The 15,759-nt window shown below is 40.8% G+C and overlaps 1 protein-coding gene and 1 long non-coding RNA gene across 3 annotated transcripts in view; one reads left to right on the top strand and one right to left on the bottom strand.

Annotated features, from left to right (window-relative positions):
• The first annotated feature begins 2,389 nt into the window (after window positions 1-2,389).
• The window catches only part of LOC111252337 (gonadotropin-releasing hormone receptor-like), a 70,217-nt gene continuing 56,847 nt past the window's right edge, over window positions 2,390-15,759 (top strand). The window contains exons 1-2 of one of the 2 annotated variants that reach the window (XM_086993837.1): window positions 5,471-5,556; window positions 5,916-6,048. The gene's annotated coding sequence lies outside the window, so the exon portion shown is untranslated. Of the gene's footprint in view, window positions 3,553-5,470; window positions 5,557-5,915; window positions 6,049-15,759 lie in introns of those variants that run through there. The other variant, XM_086993838.1, reaches the window with a different exon arrangement.
• Window positions 6,064-12,310, bottom strand: LOC111252339 (uncharacterized). The gene is made up of 3 exons (XR_002674166.2): window positions 11,952-12,310; window positions 9,588-9,783; window positions 6,064-6,498 (listed from the first exon to the last, which is right to left on the bottom strand). It is a non-coding gene; the product is annotated as an uncharacterized LOC111252339 (long non-coding RNA).

Below are 15,759 nucleotides of genomic sequence, written 5' to 3'. Positions count from 1 at the left end.
TCTATTTTACCGACCGGCCGGTTAGCACAGAGAAGGCTATAAAGTTTAAAAAAATCATTAAAAAAAATAGCTTTCTTCATGCTATCTGTATCGAGAAAATGAAGACTATCTTTTTTGGCTCTTAATTTCATCCGCCTACGCAAAAGAACGCCTTTCGAATTCGCTTTGCTCTATTTGCAGTAGTTTCATCGTCTGTAGATCAGCATCTTTTTCACACACTCCGAACTTTGTACCACACCCGATACGAGGAGTAGGACCTGGTCTGCGGGCGTAGTACCACGCGGCCCAGTCGCTAGTTTATAGAATGATTCTTCTTAACGCCTTCGACACTGTAGTAACCAGATAACTCGGCCGGTACGCACTCGTTACGCAGAAATAGCTGTGTTGAGTGTCACACTAATATGCGATAGAGGTGATATTATGCCTGGCCAAATAGGTATTGAAAAGATGAATACATGATGAAGATTTATATAATAAATATGTGCATACGATGACAAGGGTTCTGTTCGCTAAAAAAAAAAAAAAAAAAAAAAAAAATACTCTATGGCAATTACAGGGGTTCTGGTCGACGGGGTAAAATATGTACCATGCTAATAGAATAGGGTTCTACTGCGGTCATTATTATTATTGGTAGTAGAATTACTCAATGTAAATACTTGTTTTTGCTGTAAAACACAAACTAGTCCAAATGATAGATTCTAGTAAACAAAATACACCCGAAATCTCACACGGTGCCGCGTCAACACCACCAGATGTTGTTTTCTAGCAACCTTAGACCGCGTAGACAAATGATCTCGTAGAATATGTCGCGTTACTTAGGCGTTGAATGAGCATTTGTAAGGCTAAAATATGGAGAGGTGATCTGTACTGAGCGACATGTGTGTCCATTAGGACAGCTAAGTATATTGAAGTTCAGCATTCTTGAAAAGATGCTTAAGAATACAGAAAACTCACAATTTTCTTTTATCGCCATACCCTTCTATAGTATTCGAACTTTATATTCCAACTCGAGCGCCATTAACAGCAGTTACCAAGTTATGCATTATTCGAACAGAGATAATCCCTTACTAGTATAGATTCAAGCAACTCAATTAAGCTATATTTAATATTTCGAGTATACAAGATATGGCACAGGTCATGAAACGTGTGTTCTGATCTAAACCGCATGCAGACTAGGGACTAGCGTCAGACCTAGGAGGCGCTCTTACGAAGACCTACACTTCACGCGCTGTTTTCAGGCGACAAAGTAAAGTTTCTGACAAACCCACAAAACAAATTTACCAGATATTCTGGTCCGCTTTCTAGCTAAAGGACGATCAAACTGGCATAAATGCAACCGGCAATAGCAAACAAGATTTCAATTTAAAACGTAATTAAGAATGCTGGTGTATTAAAACGATACTTCTTCAAGCTTTTTGCAGGCCTAAGCATAGAAATATTCCTTTGTGAACCCTTTATACACCTTTTTAATTTCTAGATAAATTGAATATAGAGAAATGGTCGATGTCGAACACTAAGTCAAACATGCCGTGGAATAAAAACGTCCAACAGAATAAAAAAGCACGCAATATTCGAAGAGCTGTATGTAGGGTCGGATTTATGCTGAACTAGAGATTTGCATAGTAAAGAAAAGCCGTTTATCTTGGAAAGAGGCCTTTCAAAGGGTTATTTTAATCCAGGAAAACTGAAATGCGTCCTGATTAGAGAAACAAGTAAACAAACAACAAAGCGAAGGAGAAGACGAAACGAAGTGTAGTTAGCGTCACTTATGCTGTAAATGTACGCTATCGGTCTACAAGTTGAGTAAGGCTAAAGGACTATTTTGTGATACTCTTGCTTACATTATACAACACTGGTAAACGAGTGCGGTACCAAGTTGTCAGTGTGCATGGAACGTACTTTTGGTTATTCGACTTTGCTTTAGCTGTTGCCCCCCAGCATCTCTATATGACCCAATTATTTGCTCCTGCTTCCAGTCGTGTCAAACGCCTGATTAACGCTCCCATAACTATTACGCCCTCCAGTGCCTTTGTTCTTTCCTTCTCAAGGTTGTTTCCATTGTCGGCGCCGTTGACGTATTGCTATTCCTTTTACAGTCGACCGTGATAATATTTTAAATATCAATGTGGGGAAGAGTATGTAAGTAAACTCTCAACTGATGGCCCATAGCGCGTCCTAGTCCCTGTTTCACCAGCGACCACCTGCAATAATACCGTTGACAACTGACAAACGGAACTGAGATACACGAACGGGAGAAACGGGTCGTTTTCGACAGTCCTGTTTTGACTCGAAACCTTATCCGGGAAGGTTTATCCAAGCTGAATCACATTGCTTACTTGACATCGCCGTCAGGTCCTGGAAAATGGGAGTAGATAATCCACAGACAATAAAGCGAATAGCAATAGACAAACCAAAAACAACTAGGCGTGCGAAGATACGAGACTTTCTAGACCTTACACAACAACGAAGAACAGGAACGAAAGATTAAAGCCCCAGTCAGCCTTGAAAAAGGCCGACCATCCAGAACGCTTGGCATTTTGTTTTCTGGGCTACCTCAACGGTACTTCCGTCTTGCTCGTTCTCCCCAACCCGCCGGTCGTATTGTATCGACCCATCAGCTTCCCAAGTACAACGAAGACGACATTGTGTAGCTGTATTACTTCCAGCCAGAAGCTTTCTGATCCCGGTCGGATCTTGAGTTCCGTGATCCTGGAACAGGACACCAGTTTTCGGATGTCTGCTACCATTTCATTTTCCCTTAACCAAACGACGCCTGGTTCTAGAAAACAGTCCTCATGTAGCCCCCTCTGCCTTACGACCGAGACGAACCTAAACTATCGTAGAACTCCTAAGAGTTCCCAATCGCTTTTTCACGCTAACTTTCCTACCGACACTGTACAATCCACTGCCGCAAACTCAACAATTCGACGACTCTCGCCCTTATTGCCCTCCTCCGCCGTTTACTCCTACGGAGCGTCCTTTCCCAATGAGAGCTAAAGCATAAAAGGTACTCAGATCGAAAGGGATGCTTTGGACCTTGAAAAGGCATAGATATCAGTAATGTTGATTGTTTGTTTTCTTGTGGTCATGAGAATGCCCGTTGTTATTTAGGTGGAAGCTTCAGGGGAAATTATACACCGAGTTGGGGAAGTCAATGAAAGTTCGCGTTCTACGTAACCAACAGACTGTTATTGGATTGATAAAGTTTGTTTTACTTCGCGTTGTTTCTAAATGAAGATAGGCAGAACGAAAACAGTGTGTTTACTTCCAGGATACTTTTATACGATTTTTGCGTCGTAAGTTAATAAGTGCTATCAGTGTACACGGTGACATATAAATGTTCACTGCACTCAGATTGGTCCGATATGGATGTTTGTGAAGACAACAGGATAAGCAGTGTTATTCGTTAGTACGTAGCAAAAAAAAACACTATTCAATGTGTGATCATTGTATAATCTCCGGCAAGAGGTTTTGTGTAGAAGTTGATAGAAAGCGATATACCTACGGCATGCAGAGATGAATGACATTGCGATTATGGAAACAAAAGGGAAAGTGAGTCATTAAAGTCAGTATACCTCGGGAGCACGAGCTAACTAACACGCATTGTTTGAAAAATCAAGATAAAGACAACGACAAGAACATTTAGAGAGCTTCGTAAGGCAATTGCCTAGTCCACTTACCTATAGGATATCTATCGGGCTGAAAAACTTCAATGGCTATAGTAGCAAATATATAACTTGAATAGCCGTAAAATAGCATAGTAGGCATATGCTATATTTACAGCTTGCTTTAACGTTGACATGGCAATGCCACATCCACGTTATCTTGTTACTGATGGCTAGAGGGAACCGATCGTGGAACGCACTTCGTCACCTACCGCTTGATTAAAGGCGCAGAAATAGTAAACATGACGCGGACTTCAACGTCGGGAAGTAAAGGTCTAGAGGCATCTGTTTTCCCCGACCCAGGTCGTGATTAAGGTGCGGCGACGAGGTTATTTTCAACTTGTTCTTCCGTTTAAGATCTTGAGCTGTAATCATCTCATCTGTGGTCTTCTATCTCCCCATTCTCGCTCTTAAAATAGTAGAATTAGTATTGAATTCTTGTGTTATTGAAAGCTTCTTTACCTAGTATTTTCGCCAATGCCCCAGAATAGATTTCACAGGTGTGCTCAGGTGTGTGTCTTCTTCGACGAGTATACAACTCAAAGCTTGAATCAATAACTAATTTCCTTTAAGAAACAGAAATGTAAACAATGAGCGCTGATTTTCAGCACTAGATGATATTTTTGCCTCTTAACTCAGCATTGTCAAAGAACGCTCAAGTGCCTAAGACTAGATGTAAGTATTCAGCTACTTTCGCCTAAAAAGTAAAGCCGTAAAAGTTCTTTCAGTTCAGCTGAATGGCTCCAGGCAAGCCAACATCTATTTAGACAAGTTGAAGTTCGATTACTCAAGGGCAATTACGTTTTAAATAAAGTAAAACCCATCAGATTCGTCGTACTGACGAGCACGACGTCATTAACATAAGATTACATCAATTTAATAGTTAATTATATATCCATATGATCACATTTATAACAAGCTAGGTAATATTTGAATATGGAATAAAGGGTCGATGAATACTCATTTGAACGACTGACTATTTAAGAATCCCTCTTTATAGTTGCTTCAACAAGTCCACTATTGTTAAAAAAAATAACAAGAAGGTCAGAGGTATCGGTAACAAGTAATGACGAAACAAGATTACCCACACGAATATAGAAAAACTTTAATAGACTCTGTTCATCCATTAGAGCTATGGCTTTACCTTAAATATTGCCAAATGGTGAATAGAGAAGTTAACTTCCGGCCAAACGTAACTTTGAGTGTATGCGAACTATTAATTCAATGTGGATAATAAGTGAACTCGAGAGAAACTTAGAGGCCCCTATTGGTAAGAAGTGTGTCATTTGAAACAAGACGAACCTTCTTGCGTAAAATCAATGCGGAGACTTGTTCCATAAAGACGCCTTTGTTCGTGAATGCTAATTGTTCCACAGGGAATGTTTACTGCACAGATTAATAAGGCCATACGCTCAGTAACACTCTTCTAAATCACGCCTTGAAGCTTGAAGGTGATTTACCAGGGAAGACTCTAATTTATTACTTGGTCCTTCGAGTCATGTAAGGACAGGGTTTCAGTGCCGTTGCAGTGAAATGCGTCAGGGAACCTGTATCTCTACAGCATTGGAATGCAATGCCTTATTTTTTATTTGTAAAACTTTGTTACCTCTGGCTAAACAGTGTTGAGTTTCTGTGTAAGCACGCCATGTAAATGATTTTTATGACTCTCCCTCTATCTCTCTCTCTCTCAAAACTAAAGCTAGCAGTGAGAGTTGGTTGCTGCTTTTAGAATTAAAGACAGAACGGTATCATCACTAGCGACTGATTCGGGTTAAGGTGCACGGACGCAATTAAGCAGACCTTGGATCTAACGTTTGATATCTTCAATGTGGTGAATGGATAAGCGTATTCACTTCGAACGGTGAACGCCACTGGAATGGAACGAAAACTAGTTGAGTAACTGTTGTGCTTCCGCGTTTTTCAATATTCTTTAACGGATGCATTATAGAAGTGAGGAAAATTTGTAGGGGATTAGAGGCTTATGAGTTTGAAACGTTATAGATTTAAGCGGAAGTTCCTCGGACCCCGAGTACGTAGGTGGTTTTGCCGGCTACCAGTTCTCATAATTTAAAACTCAAGTGTGCGTGGAAGTCCCACAGACCTATAAAAGGCTAGCCAAAGTCTGGCGTTTTTCGAAATAACATTCTGCGCAATATTTTCCTTCAGTTATATTTGTAAATATATTTTTAGATGATAACGTGTACATATGGTGCAATGTGTGTAACAAATACTTGTTATGCCCCCATTTAGATATTTCCTTCTTGCGCCTAACGTCAGTATCCCTGTGATGATACAGTAACAACCTGTTTGATTACTGAAGTTACGAATACGTGATGGTCTGGTTCGAAGCCAAAGGAAGACGAAGCTCATTTTATGCTTAAAGGTAATGTATAAGACGTAAAACTTATGACATTATTTATGTTTGTCTCGGTATGGGTTTGCTACAACGATCGAAGAGACTGAAAATTTCAACAGCAAAAGGGAATCTATACGAAAATAATTTTTCGCTTGTTAAAAAAGTAAGATTTTGCTTGTTTGTGATAGCTGTAGATTGTGCGTTGTTACTGATGCTTTTGATATTGCCTTTTTTTATTGTTATTGTTGTTTTCGCTGCCCGAGTTCCCTTGTCGCCACAAATTGTCTCCTATGCGATTTTTGCTTTGACTCCGACACGCAACCCTGTTACCATAAACGTACGCATACGTATCTTCGACTATGATACGTTGCTAAATAGCCAGTAGTGGATTTTCACACGGTTGAAAATGTGTGAAACGAAGCGCCATTGAGTGGTTAGGGCGGGAATCGAAGCCCGCAAATCGTTCCTTCGCCGCGGCTGAAAAGGACGAAATGTCCATATATATATATATATATAGATTATTATTATTGAAGCCGAAACAGTATATTACACCACGGCGAGACGGCAGTCGAGGCCGTATTGCATGAAGCTTTTGTCGTCCTTCGTTCCCTGCTAGATATTTACGCTGTAGGAATAGATGACATATTATCGTTCATTACCACAAAGACAGCTATGGATCACGATCGTGCGCTTCGTTTCCTAGAAGTAAATGATAGGAGAAGTAGTTGAATCAGAACGCTTGCAGCAACAGCCCAATTCGAAGACCAGCTAAAAAAGACGTTTTTGTATGGGCATCATCAATTGGGTAGATAATTATAGAGACAGAAATAAGGATGTGGCTAATTCGGGTTTGCATTCTAAAAGACGGCTTCAAGCTATTTTAGCTCCTAGAGAAAAGGTTTTTCCTGGTTTTAGGTAAGTCATCGTTAGCTCCTCGGCAGACGACGGGCTCATAGAAAGACTTGAAGTGACGAGTAACGCTAGAAACCGACTAGATAAAGCAGATCGAACTTTTTAGCGCTGTAAGAAGACGCAGTCCTAGTCAAAAATATTATAGATCGACTACTGAGAACGCAACTTGCTGTTTGATTTACAAATGACAGCAGGCCTAAATAACGAAGAGGTCTCCACCAAAACGCCTCTAGCTGGAGGAGACTCGCGAACTCGGATCGCCAGCGTCCATTCTCGGCTAAGTACAGTCTGAATTACGCAAAACACAATGAAGCTTCCAAAACAACACGGCCATTTTTTGTAATGACGGCCCCGTGTTGCCAGCCTAAAATATATTCCACGTATTCATAAGGGCTCAATAGGCATTGTGCCTTACGCTTAGTAGATGGACAAACCATGTAAGCACTAAAAGTAAACAGAACAACCTATTCTACCTGAATATTGAAATAGATCACGTCAGTGGGTTAGTCATCTAATCGGCAGATGCAGCATATTTAGACCGGGCCTCAATGACGGTTCCTTTTGGGGTCTATATCATCTATCTACGATAATCGCACCGTTCACATTAATTGCTTGTTAATAATCCTTTTTAACTAGATGTTACAATTGTCCTGTTCCAAATGAAGGTGCCTACTTTCCACACCTCCATTCACGTAGGGCTCTGCAAATGACGAACGTCGAGAATGGGCACGTTTGAAAAAATCTTCATCTAATTACATCATAGATAATATATTGGAGGGAATCTTCGGGAAGCAGCGGGTAGTTTCGTTGATGGTGGCACAGCGTTCGATGAACATCTATGTTCAAGGAAGGTGCTGACTATCGGTGCCTTGTTTGCAATCATCCATCTTTTGCGTACCGTCTGGGTACCTCACAGAACTGAGTATGTCCTTCCCGAACATAATTGCCAATCGCTTTTGGGAAACTCATTGTCTTCTTATCGCTTTAATAAATTTCTTTTCTAGATACACAATCTTTTATTAAGCCCAGTCTTTGTCCAGAGATGGATGTAGCTGTCAAACGGTTGGCGAATTAGCTAGCTTAAGCTTTTATACATGCTGTTCAAAACCCGACAATAACTAAAGAACATGCCCGGGTTTATTCGGTCCAGATTAGATGTTATAACAGAATGATTTTTTTTCCTTTCGGATAGATGAGTCTTTGACCTGGGATGCAGAATTTTTTAGTGAGTTTTGCCTGTAAGCAAGAAATGGACTGACAGGAATTGTGTAGAAATGTAGTGCTATGAACAATAACTTCGAACGAAAAAGGTCTCATATCGATTTAACAACACTGCATTGTAGTTCATATAGAAACTTCTTCTCCACGCCCTTTTTGCAACAGCCATTGCGGCTTAGCTCAGCTGAAATTACCTGCTCATTGGAAAACCATGTTTTTGCGGCAATTACAGAAATGTTAAATACTTGTTGATTTCCAGGCAGTGTCTATAGCGCCATCGTCACGAAGTGAACGCGCGTAAATGCAATTGTGATTCATGTTTATAGTTTGCTCCATGGTCACGTCAGATTTACAGTCAATCTCGAGTCATGATGCAGAGAAAAATTGTGTCAACAAGCAACACACGTATTGCAGTTTCCTTAGGTGTGCCCGCTCCTTGTTGCATGAATTTAGGAGATACTTTTTGCGGACGCATTCTTCTTAAGTTTTATTTCTCATTTGTTGTAGTGACTAACGGGCAAGATGACGACTCAAGCCACCGGCTGGGTACAAATCTCTGCTCGAGATCTCCCGTTTGTCTCCAACTGAAGCGCTCTTTGTGAGCTTATTATCTTTCTCTATATAAGCGGTTATTATTTTTTGTTAGGGCGTCCACCGAACTCTATAGCACTCTGCATAAGTGGTACATTTTTTTGCCTAATATATTGACGAATTTCTCTTGGGCTAAGGTTCCGTTGGAGAACATTCATTGGCACGAAAACGCATCGCCGTATGATACTATGTATTCTTGTATACACCCCTTATTACATTATACATCCAGGATCTAGAAATACTTTTCATTGTGTAATGCCTGGCCTAGCATGATCGTGACTGAGAGCAACCCACTGTGTGACCTCTACACTCAACAAGCGCCTCATTAGGTTAGGTTCCAATAGGGGTTGGATATATTATTGTCATAGTGCGGACTGCGTTTACCTGCATTTTGCTTCCAGCACTAATATCATTGCTGCAACCATTTCACTTTCTGAACTGAAAACTTTAAGATATAGCTTCGAACTATGCTAAATTTTGGGAGGAATCTAGCTTCCATCTGCGCCCCTCCGGAAGGACCTCACAAGGAAAACTCTTGATTTTGACCAAAATAGCTAAGGTTTTAGTCTGAAGTAAATGGCGCTATTTCCAGACATTGCGTACCGTCAACAGGCTTAACGAATTCAGTTCTCCAGCTACATGGATATCTACACGACAGGTGTAAACAAATAAAGGTAACTAAAGAGATATGTGATATGCCATTATGTCCAATACATTTACTCTTTTACTAGCCCATTTACCAATAAAATAGTACGAATAAAATTAATTTCATTCACTATGATACCACTCAGCATAGTGAACGTAGTACGGGTAACTAAGCTAAAAAAATATCATCTGGTACGTACCGTGCGAGCAAATCCGTGCGGGTACAGACATGATGCTAGCATAAATGGTAGTGATGACGAAAATCTTCTAACTATTCTTTATATGCCATGTCGCACACTGGCCGAGCTTTCAGAACTGTCAGAAGCTGCCCTTCTGGGAGATTTCGATACTGCTTGCGACCTGTCAGGTCCTTTGAACCAATTTGCTTCCTAATGCCTTTTCGAACAAAGCGACACTTTCGTGAGTGATTTAATCAATGAATCATCTGTAGGCTGAATGATTTTATTTAGCTAAGTGTAGCAAACCTTACACTATAAGATCAATTCTGTGTAGGAGCACGGGTCAGTCATTGATAAGGACCGCTATTGTTATCACACTGGGACGTATTCTCGGGAACGGGAAAACCCTATTAAAAACTAGTTACCTTTCTGCTAATGTTTTTTTTTTCTCATTTACGTCCTAGACCGAGGACTCGGTGCAGCGCAGCTCAAAAAATATATTTAGCTGGACTAGATCAGCTGTACAGATGACGCATATACGAGTAGTGGTCAAAAAATAGGAGGCATAAATTTATGTAGTTTACCTAGATAAAAATTAGCCCACGCCTTTGCTCAATATTCACGCCATTCAATCCACAAGGCGGAGCAGCGGGACCTTAATCGCGAGACGCCAGCGAACCCACGACAAAGCCAGCTGTTGCCTTCAGAAGTCTTTAAAGACTTGCCCAAGAAAGATTATCAGACGGACCAGAGTCAGGGCCAGACTCGTTGTCATGACCACAATAGATTCAGCACCCTCTGTCTAGACTCCATGCACCACTCCACATAGTTCTAGATAATACTGAATGTCCCATACAAATAATTTGTGAGACAGCCACGAACGAAGTAAGGGTATAGCGCAGCAAAGGCAGACAAGCTGTACCGAAGAAGACAATGAGTAGATGTGCAGTACAATACGCTTAGCACAATGGACATCATAGCTATCATTAGAAATTTTGCTATATACGCACATATACAGTGCACCTAGTTATACCTAGTAGGACATCTACTTTTAGAAACTCACAGTTTGGCACGTATACAAATAAATCACATATGGGCGCATAAAAATAAGGCAACGCTAATTGTGTCGATCGAACGACTGGGGCAAGAAGTGACCTTGTTCGAGGAAGATTTTGGGCGACCTAGTTGATCGACCCTAGACTTTTGTCAGGCTTGAAAAACAATTCATTTATTGAATGCAAACAAAACCCAATAATATTATATGCGCATACACATATACCTGGACCGTTACCGTGCTGCAGCGTTCACTTTAGCTATTTCCAAACAATAAATTAAAGCTTCGATTAATTACCGAAGCAATGAACTTATTATTGATTCATAGTCATTGTCACGAGGCGCTGTTTGTATAATAGCGCAATTAGTTCTAGACAGTGGGTCCGACGTTTTTAGCTGGTAGGAGCTTCACAATATCAATCAAATACCTCAGTCGTTATCGTTTCGTTACTTCAGCATAAAAACGAAGGTTTTTCTTTCGAGCAAGACTATCTACATCTGCTTTCAAAGCTAAACTGGACTTCCGCATAAGGTCCTTAACACTCGGCGTCCCATGCGGAAAAATGAAAAACCTGTGGACAAGCGCTACGATGGAATCATGCGGTATCAGCAGACCGCACTTTATGCTCTATTCTGTCTCATAGAGAGACAGTCGTCCGCAGTATCGCAGACCTTACAAAGAGCGACGTTTATGCCGAAATGGAACGTTACGTATCTATACACCAAACTTCTCCGCTATCATTTTGAGCCATCATTCCTTTACCGACCGATCAAAACACAGCGGGAGTAAATGTAGCACGGAAATGAAAATTTCTGAGGAACGGCTTTCCGTTTTGCAACACTTTATAGCCAGAGAACAAGAACTATTTCGAAACTGAAAAAATATGCCCCTATTCTGCTTGTCAGAGATGCAAGTAAAGAAAGAGATATACCAAAATGAATGTTAACCTTAATGCAATGTAGGAAAGACAGGCTACTCGATTCTGGCAAATAGGCCAATCTTACGCAATACAATGGGAGAAGGAAAGTGAGGATCTTCTCTAAAACCATGTCGAGAGGATGGCAGTAGGCACGATAATACATAGAACATGGTATCGTGTCCTCTTTGATTTTCTCGTGGAGTCCTCTATATAAACGGCAGAGCGAGCCAGGCGGCAATTACGTGTAACAGCCCCTATCTGGTTATTCGTGAACCATTTGGAATTATTCAAACGAGTTGTTCTCGATCGCCCCAGTTTGACTATGGATCAGGACTGAGATTTATTTAGAAGTGACTAATATTAATTTAGCTCGACAGGCTATTTTTTAAAAATCGAGGTAAGTTAGGCTTACTTGACGTGATGTTTGGTACCTTCAACTGGTATTTTAGGACAACTTAGAAGAATTTCCTCGTAGTCTCAGTTATAATTAGAAGCGTTAGTATCCATCTCCATTTAGGGGAAGAAGATTAAAGGTGGTAAAAGTAGGAAAATAGAATTACTGAAATCGAAACGTTGTCGCTCCGCAGGGAATGTAAGCAGACTGTTTTTAATAATACATTGCTTTCGGTCCATCGATTTATTGCTTTTACAGTATAAATCGATTATAAAATGTCGGCCTTTAGAGCAAGATGTCTAACTCCTTCTGCCAGTTTGCAACTAAACTGGGAATCTATTGATAGGATAAGGATCCCCAAGTGGAATAAAAGTCGAGATACGTAGACGTTTTACTGGTAATCTATTTTCCTATATAGCTCAATATTTATATATCTGGATGAATTAAGTTTCACATGTATTAAGTCCAAATAGCTGCCATTATTCTTATGCGTGGAACCGTGCATAGACTAAAATCTGTTACAGGAACATCGTGTGTTCTAACGGTTTTGTAAGGATCACATTGATTTTGGCAGCATCAGGCCTTTAGCGCCGAGACAAATATTTGCGGAATCAAATATATACAAGTGGCAAGGAATTTTCGTACATTTCGTTGACAGCGTAATACGCTACAGCCGCTCACATTAACCGTATTTATTGAGTGTTTGTAAAATTGTCAACAAGAGTCCTGCTGCTCTTTGCCATTACCCAGAACGAGCTTGCGAAAGCTATCGTGCGTATTAGACATGTACATTACGCCATTTTGTCGCCGTTCGCAGATGAGATATGAAAAAGGATTGTCCTAAGCTAACATTTTTGGCCATAATTATTGACATAGTGCACTGCGCCCCGTAAATTAGATCTACTTGAATTCATCCCAGTTCTCGGAACCCTGACTCTTTTAGTCCATTCATCCTTTCCCATTTTTAGTAAACTTATGTCTCTATAAACATATGCATCTTATATGCCTGTCGTTAGTAATCAAGCTCGTTTTCTTTTATATTTTTCCAGTAGGTTTTTTTAAGCTGAGATTGCTAGTGGTACAAACCTGAAATTCGTCGATGAGTCGCCTGCTTTTCACGTCTTTAGGATCATTTTAGCCTGTTACAAACGCATTTGGCACGCATTGAAAGAGACGAGATTTGGCTGGTGGGTGTTCCGATACCCGTTTCAGTCCTGGTGCACAAAAGCGGACCTCTGTAATGTATGACAAAATTATAAGCCAAAAGCTGACTAAAAATGGCATCCCTTGAGATGACTCCAGATCAATTGGAAATGCACGTAACATAATATTTCAGGTACAATTCGCAACAAGAAATCTACCTGGACCATTCGGTCGCTATGGACGAGGCATGGTTCAATGGCAAATCCTACCAGTATATCTCAGTTACTTTCTGGATTGAAACAAGATAATACTCAACGTTGGCTTGAGCTCGTCTATTTTTCTGTCCTAGAGCCGCGTGATGTCCATGCCCTAAACAGGACAACTGACGAGCAAACATCTTTGACATTCGGTTTGATTTTTTGGCGCGAATAATTGGTATATGGCTATCCATATAATCCCAGTAGCCTTGGGACAAGTAGGTAAAGAATAAAATGCGAACAAGTATAAAAAACTATCATACTAGAATAGATCTATATAGCCAGGCTTATAGATTAACCCAACGAAACTTTATAATGTTCTGCTGTCTTCATGTTACCTTGTTGTTGAACGAAACGTGCACCGAAACTTGTCGATAACCAAAAACATTGGCTACCAGCCATACAAAACGTGACGTCAGAACCAATGCTTAATAGCGGTAGTACGCGTTAAACTTGAAACGACTATTTAATCAACGACAAACTAATTTTTATCGCGTCAGAGAGCTGGTTCTCAAATCGAACCCATACCGACCAGTGTTTGCGCGGCCAATCAGGCCAACTATTGCACTATCGTAGGGACAATCATCGTTAGACTAATATGTATAAGCCAAAAGCAAATGTCGAGGCAAAAATTTGGCTTGCCTGCTTGGACATCTATATGTATAAATCCTTTCTAATACGATCAGAAGTGGTTAAATTCGTTCTCCTCAGACAAATCACGCATCGTTCGATAGCACCAGACAGCGACCAGGCTTAACTCAGCTGACACCCCTAAAACTTCGATGCATTTATGTATTGAGCTTACTCAGCATCCTCTCACGCAGATGATCAGCGATGAATACAGCTGCAATACGTTCATATGCTGAATGAATGTATACCCGGAATTGTATACAGGTAGAGCACGCTCCCCACTTATGGCAACTGACCCTCTGAGCAGGGACCCAGTTCTTGTGGGTTCGTAGATGTAAGCAATATCGGTCTGTGACAACCCTTGCAAATCGTCCTATCGAAGCACAGTTTTTAGAAGGGTTAACGAGATCGCGAAAGTTTTCGGTGACGAGATGAACGCTTTTGCTCGGTAGCGGTGGAAAAAAATACTTATAAATACGTACTCTAAGTACGAGTGCCGGTTGAGGATGGATTCGACAAGCCTATCCTACGTGGCCGTAGATGACGGCTAGAATATATTGCTGAAAAGCGGAGGTACTGGATTTGACGTACATGATGAGGACAGTTTTATAATGTGCGTTCGCGAACCAAAAGCCACCTTATGGGCGTCTAGTCGCTCGATAGATGAAATCGATGCCCTAAAATATGGTTCAGGCCAAGTATTTAATTTACATTTTCATCTAAATCTACTCTCGCTCCTCGATTTTCTGGTCGCTGTTTATGTGCATGCATTAAAGCTCGTTAGCAGACCTGCTAGATAAACCGTATCTGAAAGACTGGCTAGCATAGGAGTAAATATTATCGAATCCGAGCAGCTATAGGAACAAAGATTATGAACTGTCGCCAGGAATTGTTTATTGTATCTTTCGCTGACGAGTCGCTGATTTTGGGGCGGACTCGTGCCAGCTTTACATAGCAGGTAACGCTATTTGGAACCTCACATGGGATAATGGGTCCTTGCCGCCGTAGCCCTTAAGCTTGCATAGATTATGCACACACCTATTCAGATTCTGTGAAAAAAACGCGCAGTATTGGAAGAAACTCCTGTCGACGCACAGATGTGTCTTTCAACGCAAACAGAAATTAGGGTTTGTTGTGTATTTTTTGCTAGACACTTCAGCAAAGAACGATTCTTCACGATGTACTGGCTTAATCGACGTCGTATTGGGCGAGCGAAATTTATTTCACTGAGCTGTTGAAATGACGGTATGATCTGTTCTTCAAGTGGAACTCTATAACTCGGGGATGGTTGAATGAGTGAAACGTTGGATAGAGATAAAGACGCTCCACAGCATAAGCTTTTGATCCATTTAATCATCCCGTTCTATGGCTGCTCACAGAGAACTCTCACCCGGGGCAATTGTAAGGTGTTCGATTATATAAAACCTAGGTGTTCTTAAGTTTCGAAGTAGACGGCTACAGTTCTTCCAAAAGTCATATGAATTACTCGGGTACCGCAGCTGTGACACAGAAGTATCTAGAAGCCTGAATGATCTACCAGCGGGTTTTATTTACAGTTAATAAATCGGTATATATATATATTCGGTAGATGGCAAGTAATTGTAGTAGCTAAGAAAATATAATGTAGCTATGATTCATAAGGCTCCTAGATTTCCTAGTTCATTTACGATCCTAAAGGTCAGTTACAGACAACACTGTTAAAGCCACTGAATTTTTGCGGAAACAGCATTTACCCATGGCTCGGACCGGCTTGTCTGTTGAACACGAAAAACTGTGCATTTATGTGAGGAAGTTGC

The sequence above is a fragment of the Varroa destructor genome, unplaced genomic scaffold (genome assembly GCF_002443255.2).
Source record: "Varroa destructor unplaced genomic scaffold, Vdes_3.0 BEIS01000006.1, whole genome shotgun sequence".
NCBI lineage: Eukaryota > Metazoa > Arthropoda > Arachnida > Mesostigmata > Varroidae > Varroa > Varroa destructor.
The sequence above is the reverse complement of the archived record's forward strand: the minus strand, read 5'-3'. Positions and strand labels throughout refer to the sequence as shown.